Below are 8,842 nucleotides of genomic sequence, written 5' to 3'. Positions count from 1 at the left end.
ATTTAATTGCAATACGACCCCCATACCTCCCCAGAATACAACATGCTTATACGGTTAATATCAAGTCTTATCCTTCTTACTTTGAAACATATTTACGAATTGACAGTCCTTTAACTTTATGGATATGATTTACTTTTATCACTTACGCTATGTGTAGTAATGTCCTGTTCATTTTTTCTAAACTGCAAACAGAAGTAATCTTTACATTTATCTGCCAATATAACAAACAGAAATGTCTCTCTCGGTACATATCACAACGAAATTGCTTTCAGTGCACTTCAGACCTTGTGACCTCACAATAAAACTTTGTTTGCGGAAACGAACGACATAATATCAGGTAATATGGAACAACGTTATAGTCTGTAATGATTCATCAGTGGTAGAGTAGGATTTGCAACCTCAATGTTACGATGAAGAACACAATAAACAATCATTCCGTCAAATACAAACTACCTCTTAGCCTGTCAGTTGTGAAGCTTTTATAATCAACCAGTCAATTACAGGACGACTCTCGAATTCCTCGCTGGGAGCCATGATTACGATAATCAGAACACAGACAATCAGAATTCGAAAAAGCCTCGAACCAGTGTGATCTTTGAAATGACTTTGGACGCCTCCCCAAAGGAAAGATGACACGATTCAACAGACCAGTGTATCGTGATGTTCAATTCTTTTCTATTGTAACGTTGTAGGTATACATATTTCTAGTATTTTGAAGTGACTGAGAGGGTGTAAACTGTCGGTGAATGACTTAGTTATTTGATGTTGAATAAACACAGTGAAATTATACAGTGAAAGCTGTCATAACCGGCATCTGTCCATTCCAACAGGTTGTCAACCCCGCTAGAAAATCTCAGTCACATCCTTGCGTACCTTGTCCACACCAACAAGTTCAGATCATAGGTTTGAATCCCTAATTATATGTCGAGGTTTGTCAGATATCGGCTTGCACGGAAAAGGCAAGTTAATGTTACGGAGGTAATGAATTACGAAGGATATACCATGAGAAGCCGATATTTTTTAAGCCAGTTGTTACTTCATCGTTTCCGACAGTCGTCAGACGTTATGTGTACAGCGGTCTGGACAATGCTGATGGAGAGTGTTATCGCATGCTGATATCGCTTGGCTCCTCATGCTGTGCCACAATGGCCACGAATCCTGCTTTCTGAGTGGTCCTTCATCGGTATCGCTGCATTAGGACATGCACTTGATGTGTGTACTAGTTGATTGTTTTGGTTTTGAACTATTGATATATACTACCCATCAAAGGTTTAGACTCACTAGTGTAAATGTAACTTCTTACTTCAGGCAACTGTTCAAAAGAGACTTTGCAAAATATTCCATGATATTTTAAGGTACTGTTTACACGGGAACTGATGTACGGTAAAACAAATTCGTAACACTGAAAAGTGTATTATCAAAAGTTCAATAAAATTGGCGAATCCTTAACAATACTTACAGCTAAACACAGATGTTCAAATGCACGATATTTGCACATGCTTTTCAACAATTTGATGCATGATCCTTGTGCTCTTCATCTGCATAAGATTTGCAGTTGGTTCCACCAGGTTAGAGGAGAAATGTATCTTCTATATACATAACAGATAGTGTGTGTTATAAGTGAATCTAAATCTGATAGTATAGTTGAAGTGAACAGAAGGGAAAACAGCTCGTTCAGTTAAGAGGTTTCCATTGTAGGTTTGATACCTTTTAGACTGTCAAATCAAAACCAGTGAAAAGTGAAAAAAAGTTTTAATCATGTCCAAATCCCACGCGGCCTCCTGCCGACTCATGTTATGGTGAAGAGTAAAAGCTGTTCATAACTGACGGATATAACGAACTGTTCTTTATTTCCATCGATGTCTGCATACCATGAAAGAAGCTTTAATACTAAGAAAGAGTTGAAGATCGGCTTGGTTGGTTGGTTTGCTGTTTAATGCGGCGTTCAGGACCAGACAATCCAGTGATTACTAGCATAGATTTATGCAGTGCGGATACCATGATATGTATCAAACAAACCAGCGAGCTTGACCATCCGATCGCCTCTTAGTCGCCTCTTACGATAAGCATGGATTGCTTAAGACCAATTCTAAACCGGGTCTTCACGTGTTAAGTGAAGGAGATAGCCATCTCGCATTGTGAACCGTTGAATGCTCTGTCGGCGACAGTGTAGATGTTGATTAGGAGCTGATGAGGTCACTAATTATATTTCGTCTTTGGAACAGTTATGTGGGGGCACATTAGCGACACCATCACATGTGGTTCAGCGTTGCTCAATGCAATCCAACATAAGCCATTAACTATGCATAATTAGAAAGTCGTGAGATTCGATACACGTTATTAGTCACTCATTTCCTGTTTGTTTCGAAAACGTGAACAACAGATTATCCTTTGCCATTCATTTAATCCCCAGGCATCAGTTATACTTTTTTATCGCATATTACGCATGTATGTATGTACACTTGTCATTTATCATAAAGACTTTTTATGAAAAATATTTTTTGTAAACATTTCACATTCAAATGCAATTAACATTTGTTACAATGTGTTGAAATGGAAAAACTCACATCCTTTCAACCTCTCCCCTTAAAGCTAGTTATTCTACAAATTTGACTATATCAGGAGTGTGTGTTTGATACCCACTTCACAAATATTACAAACTTTAGGATGTGGCCTGGAAACAACCTCGTCTGGACAAGACAATCTAGTGGCTGAGAACCTGAGATGCGATGACTGGGCATGTGTTTACGAATCACTATGAAATGGTGATGATAACAGGTGAGGGTACAACCAAGGGAGGTTTTCTCTGAGAATAAGAGAGCGTTTGAGTGTCCTGCCTCATCGATGGCACTCGTCATAAACGTATGCAAGCAGATTACTTTTTACCATCAGTGACAACCTTTCTGTCGGACGCTATGCGGAATTGGAACCATACTGGAACCGATTTTTGTCAGACGAACAACTAATCACTGGTGTACAGAATACGCTCAAATTTCTGCGAATACCTGATCATTTGATAGCAATTCATAAACACATGCAACGATGAAGTCGAAGTTTTGCCATTTCTTCTGCTTTGGGCATAGACTTCTTGGGGATGTTTTGTTACTTGTACTTATAGTAAATTTCACAGTATGAGGAATGTAATACTATCCAGTTTTATTTATACTAAAATTTATTTTTATTTTTTTTTAAATAAACATGTTTTAAATAGTTTTTTAGATTTTCTAGAGGTCTGAAATTCAAATGCTATCGAAAACTCTTTCTCGCTCTTTCCTCACACAGTGAATCAATTTTCAACGGGAAATTCCTCAACAGAAAACAATTCCTAAATACGGTATATGACCCTGTGTGACGGAAATTAAATACCCACGTGTGTAGTGAAATGACAACGAAGACGGGATTTGTGTACTGACTAATGCTTTAATGCTGTTTGCAACGAACACGATAACAACAATCCACTTCAAGTGTTTACACAACACAAACAGCGCGGACATTTCCTTCATACCATCGTTCAAGGCATTCCAGTTCGTTCTTGTAGTTTTTCCAGCATTCAAACCTACAAGAACGAAAATAAATTATGTATATCCTCAAAGTACCTGATAATAGTATGTAACCTGTTTTGAAATTACAGTGGAACATTACGCACACGCACACGCACACGCACACGCACACGCACACGCGCACGCACGCACGCAAACCTTAACGGCGTAATGGACAGACAGGTGTCACCTCGAATTTTAACTAGAAATACGTATGGTGCAGAGTATTAAAGTGTGAAAATGATCATGAGCCACCCCACAAAAAACATCCAAAGCCCTTTTATCACTCCTTCATGATACGAGTGCACCCAGCTTTCTATGAACGAGAGCGCCAGCCTCCAATAGGGCCTCGTGACGCCGAGATCTGCTCGTGTACATTAACATGACTCGATATCCTAACGGGCTGTCCAGGATGCCCAAAAGGGAAGTGGTGGGCACCGTCAAAAATTGAACCACAGAGAAACTCCTTTAACATCCAGTAGGTCAAGGATGCAACAAAGGCAGATAACCGTTACTCCAATCCAACCACTACTTCACTTGACATCCACTGCCGATTATTCTCTGCCTTATACACTTAACTGACTGACATTTTGCGTGAATGTTTTGAGTTTTCGCCGCTTTAGCATTATTTCTGCAATATCACGGCGGCGGACCAAAAATGGGTTTCACACATTGCACCCATGTTTGGAATCAAACCCGACTTTTGGCGTGACGCGCGGACACTTTAACCACTAAACTACCCCTCCGGCCCGACAAACGCTCAGACAAATGTTAAAGACCTGCACAACTGATTACAGCTTGACATGTTACGTTATACCTGCAAGTGGCTCTACTGTTCATAGGACAGACGGCCCCTTCGTGACAGTCCATGTCAGCTTGACCTACAGCCAGGAAACCTGTAGGAAAATTGATACGTGTGTCGATTATACGGACAAAGTTAGGATTTCAATTCTTCAATATTATATCCCAGATATCTCAATACTCAAAACATGGTTATGACCGCCAAACCCCAAGTTGACTTTCCCGATGACGAGATACTCCTACCGACCATTTACATCGTGCAGCGAGCTTTTACATCGCCAGTTAAACACATTTCTTCTCACTCATGTCACACGCCCGTTGTGCACACGTCTCAGGCAAGGACATTTTCAGCGTTAGCAGTGGTTATAGGATTTGCAGTGACATCATGCAAAATGAAACGGAAATACACTAAATACACTTTTTTTCTAAAACAATAAAACAACTTCATACTTACAGACAAGAAGAAGACACAAAACCACAGCCTTCATGGTGTGTCATATGCTGAAACTGACAAAATGAAAGACAGTTCGGTGTCTGCGGTGCTTATATACACCACCGGATGTTCATCTGTAAACTTCAGCCGAAGAGTCAAGGATGTTATCGGATATGTGTCTTTCAAGGTCTTCTCAAAACGGTGTATAGCGTTTTCTTGATAAACATTTACAATTTTATTGCACTATTCATTACAGGTCAGATCTTGCAATATCTATCATTTTTCAAAGCTATGTACATCCTGTTTTGATGAACTTAACATAATTCTATTGCCTGTGCATGTGTGTAATCTTAGTGTTTGGATGAAATTTCAACTTTTGATACCATCCCCTGCGAATGTCAAGTTGGACATGGTGTAAGTTTCACTTTCATTATCGTATACTCTCCTTGGGTGATAAATATATGATACATTTTAGCAGCATATGACATTCTAATTGCAGTAATCGCAGGAGTCTATTTTATAGCATAATATACGTTATAAAATGTATAATAAGGATCGGTGGAGTATCAAATAATTAGATAATACGAAACATATATCACGAAATAAATACGATAAACTATGTCAATAAATGCTTATAACTCTAAACCGAAATAGGTCCATCTGTTACACTACTTGAGTGTACAGCGCAGTTGTTTGGTGTGTTTATTGTGTGCATGTTGTTTAATGCCGCAAATATTCTAGCTATATGGCCTGTCTGTAAATTATCGAAATGTCGGGGCCAGCACCAGCTCTGTTGACATTGTTACGTTATGAATACTTTTCAGATTCCCATAATGAATTTGTTTGCCTGAAATGTATTGTAAAACACAAATCACACATGAAAACATCATTTGAAAAAATTGAAAATAATTCTTATTTTTGTTTTACCAAGGAAATGCTCAAACTGTACATTGAATTACATAAGCCTTTATCTTTGTCCAGGAAGAATGTAAAATATGTGTATCGCCAACACACATAATGAAGGAGCCTTGTCAGTGCAATGTACTTGTTGACACGAGTTGTTTACACGTACAATGAGCTTGTCTTGAGGAGCGGACAGGTATTTCAAATATCTCATCCTTCAGCGGCAAGAATTTTGCAGAGTGTGAAAGTGACCTAGCAAATGTCTTTTGCCTTGTGTGTGCTTCTAAATTACTGATATCTACCGTTCACAATGTACCTCCCGGTCCCTAAGGCTCTCCTGGGTTTGTTTGTGATCATTTAAGCCTTGGAGTTTTACCCACTTGAATATGTGCATTTTAGTTCTATCAAAACGTACCACATTATTGTCACCGGACATTCAAAAGCATCTACATTTAAGATTACATTTACATTCTATATTAAAACATAAACAACTCATATTGTTAAGGAAAGTATTAGATATTTGCGAACGGTGGACGAGCTGACGAAAGCGGCAGGCAAATGATCCAGCGAGGTTGAGGTATGGGGATCTAGCCCCCCTGTGACCGTGTGTGAAAACCTGTGAGTCAACTTTGTGTGCCGTTGTGGACTCTTTCACTCTTGTCACAACCCCTAGTGTACAATACACAACCACGTGCACTTAAAAGAACCAACGAATCCGTTGGTATATGACCAGGAGTAAACTTGGACAAAGTATTGTGACTGTGTGTCCCTGTCCACCCAGCTGTGAATTGGGTACCTCGTTACGATGAGAGAGCACATGGAATACCATACTGCTATGTGTATTACCATTTCGAAAGCTGAATTCCATATTATACGGAGTGAGGAAAGAGGAATGTACATCATCACTCCTGGATCTATCCTGGGGCCGGTTAGTGGAAATTGTGGTGGCTGAGTGGGTTTGATCGCTGACTTTGTATGTTAGCGATTACCCGCTTGAGTCAACGAGTGATTCAACCAAAATTACCCGAATCTGTACTTTACAGAGAAAGTGTAATCCTAAACATAATGTATGTTTCATAGTTAATGGTAAGAATTCAACCAATGTAATTGCCATTAACCTGTGTTGCTGAGAATGTGTTTACAATGGGTACTGTTGCCTGTGTATCATGCAGAGCGCTGAAGTAGCATGGGACAGCAAGATTACCAGCGAGACTCAGCCCTGGCTCCTGGTGGCTTGCGGCTCATGGTATATAAATATATATTGTAAATAATGTTATCATGTCTGAAATTGTACATTAATAATTTTGTTTTGAAATATGACGCCTTTGAGATTGCGCGGGGGTATAAACTTGATCCAGTTGCTGAGAGTCCGTGTGAATACGTTTGACTCGCAGTATTTTTTCAAATACCACCTTGACGCATATTTATAGCTAGCAGGCATTAAGCTGAGACTATTCTCGTATGAACTAACAGTATGTGTGAGTGGCAATATTCTAGAGGCATCGCAAAAAAGAACGTGCTACGTAGGTATTACCCATTTTTGGAATCGAGCCGTGATCGTTGTACACATGTATGTTGACAAACACTAATTAATGGCAGTCAAACATTAGGAATAAACACTGAATTGCTTTGTGGGAGGAATTTTATTCAACATTGCAATCAACTTGCAATGCGTCATTTACGCTTCTTCGGTGTATTTAATTAATTGCGCAGAAGACCCTTTGTCCACCCAAATACCACCTCTCCTGACATTCAGTGGCGCCATTCGTATCCCAGCAGTCCAAGCTGTTAGAGGAAATATTACACCAGTAATATCTGATTTAATATCATGAGCATGATTCACATAATTCATTACAGAAGGTATACTGTGTTCATGACATAAAACAGCTTGAATTAGTCCCTCCGTTTCAAGGTCTTCATCACAGAGACCTTCCTCTTGCGTGATAACGTAAAAATCGTAACAAAACCATAATCATAATGAGAAGCAAATGCATCAGTGTAAAAAAATATGTCTGTGCAATTCCGTATTTTGACTATGTCATACGTTCCTGATGTATTTCAGATGAGGAAATGACTAGACTCAGCATATGTTTATCACGGTTGCCACTGGTGGGAGAGAATACGTTTTCGCGAACACCTGGTATCGTTACTATTTCATAGCAATTCTTAAACACGTTCCGTCTTTGTATCGCATTGTGATAATCACTGGATCGTGTGGTTCAGAGCCGTTTACAAACAACATCATACAGCTGAAATGCTGCTGAAACAAATATCTCCTCATGATATAGTCACATTTGCACATTCGACTCTGCTTTTGGCAGAGATTTCTTATGAGTGAGTATGGAGAGGTTTTTGTCGCTTCTATTTCGCCGGTTTAAACAAAAAGCGTAGACCAGGTTTGGCATGACTTCTAACCTGGTATCGTTCCTGGTGTGTTTCTCCAAGAAGACCACGTTAAGTTCTGCATTGAGGTAAAAAGTTGTCAGAACGCATACAATTTCGATTTTCTTCTACACTTCCGCTCGGTAAGGTATAGCAATATTTATACCAGTGACTGTATACCCTCTCCGCGAGACGAGAAACGTAGACGACAAACGTTTATGTCGGATCATTCCTGTGTGAGCCTTCGCTCTAACCTTAGGCCCAACAAGTCAAAGGATAAACATAACTTTCGTCAGTTATTAAGTTGCACAATTACTAATAGTCATTGTTGTAGGTATTTCACATTGTTATATCCTTTCATTCTATTATTCGCCTCCCATCTTTCGTTTTGAGAAAGGCCTAGACACGTAGTAAGAGAATTGTGTTATGTCACCTGTACTAACATTCTAGTAATATAAAGAAAAATATCAGCGCATTGAATTTGTACTAGTTGCGTGGATATGTGGGCTATGTACATATCCTATGATATTCATTAAAAGTGATCTTATTACATTATCCGTGTTGGGAATGAATCCCGACCGCCGTTGACATGCATGTTGTCAAACACTGAATCACGACAAGTGAGTGAGTGAGTTATTTTACGTCACACTGGCAACATTTCAGCCATATCGTGACGAGAACATGTTTCATACTGACATATGTATATATTATAAAACTCTGGCGTCAAAGGACAAAAAAAAACACAACTAGAATATCACAGTTAAAATTAAAACTAGTATGGAAA

At 39.2% G+C, this 8,842-nt stretch overlaps 1 long non-coding RNA gene across 1 annotated transcript; it reads right to left on the bottom strand.

Moving 5' to 3' along the window:
- Nucleotides 1-3,400: 3,400 nt before the first annotated feature.
- LOC137287542 (uncharacterized) lies at nucleotides 3,401-4,918 on the bottom strand. Its single transcript, XR_010957037.1, has 3 exons — nucleotides 4,795-4,918; nucleotides 4,357-4,435; nucleotides 3,401-3,556 (listed from the first exon to the last, which is right to left on the bottom strand). It is a non-coding gene; the product is annotated as an uncharacterized lncRNA (long non-coding RNA).
- Nucleotides 4,919-8,842: the final 3,924 nt, after the last annotated feature.

Source organism: Haliotis asinina, chromosome 6, assembly GCF_037392515.1.
Source record: "Haliotis asinina isolate JCU_RB_2024 chromosome 6, JCU_Hal_asi_v2, whole genome shotgun sequence".
NCBI classification, from domain to species: Eukaryota; Metazoa; Mollusca; class Gastropoda; order Lepetellida; family Haliotidae; genus Haliotis; species Haliotis asinina.
The sequence above is the reverse complement of the archived record's forward strand: the minus strand, read 5'-3'. Positions and strand labels throughout refer to the sequence as shown.